The sequence below is a fragment of the Chenopodium album genome, chromosome 17 (genome assembly GCF_948465745.1).
Source record: "Chenopodium album chromosome 17, dcCheAlbu1.1, whole genome shotgun sequence".
In the NCBI taxonomy this organism is placed as follows: Eukaryota; Viridiplantae; Streptophyta; class Magnoliopsida; order Caryophyllales; family Amaranthaceae; genus Chenopodium; species Chenopodium album.
Genome location: NC_137850.1, coordinates 38,442,030 through 38,442,916, shown reverse-complemented (window position 1 = coordinate 38,442,916; position 887 = coordinate 38,442,030).

Here is an 887-nt window from a genome sequence, read left to right as displayed (position 1 = left end):
TGGAGAAGTCACACCAATAACGCCGTGTTCCCTGTGGTCATGTTATTTACGAACAATGGTGGATCATGGGGACTAACTGATCCATGCCGGGGTACTTCATACTCGAGTACTCTCCAACTATTTCCACATCCTTTTAGCCCGTTTTATTCCAAGAATGGCTGGCTCCTCACCTTTTCTGATCGACGGTCTATCCAATTTTTCAATCTCACCACTGGGAAAGACAGGATTTGATGCGTAGTCGTTAGGAAGTTTGCGTAGCTGCATTGGCTTCTCAACCGATCCAACTTGTCCTAATTGTTTTGAGTGTTGAAATCGATAATACTGATTCTCAAGTGCGCTCTTCTATCATATAACTAAATACAAAAACTGGCATCGTCGAGAATTTGACTGTGCCCAATTTGGGACTGTTATTAGTACTCCCATCTTTCTTGACGGAGCTGTTTATTTCTTAGACAAACAAGGACATCTCGGAGTTTTTCGATTAATAGACGGAGAACCCCAATGGGATGTGTATGGAAAGCCACTGACCTTTCGAAGTAGTCTCTATTCATTTTATCTATTAGAATGTTTAGGAGACTTATATTCCGTCTTCATTGAGAAGATGGGAAGCTGGGTTCGAGTGTTTAGATTTGATAACACGGCGAAAATTTGGGTTGAAGTTGATTCTTTGCAAAGACATTGCTTTTGTTGAGCTAGGCTTATGTATTTAGCTTCTATTGGGCTTATGTTTTAGCCCGATCCTAGGTTGTATAAATATACCCTTATACGTAATACACTGACTAAGGATTCACATTCTTGACATGGTATCAGGCCTAAAAACATAAAAATTCAGAATTTTTTTTTTTTTTTTTTTTTTTTTTTTTTTTTTTTCCGATTAATCATCAACA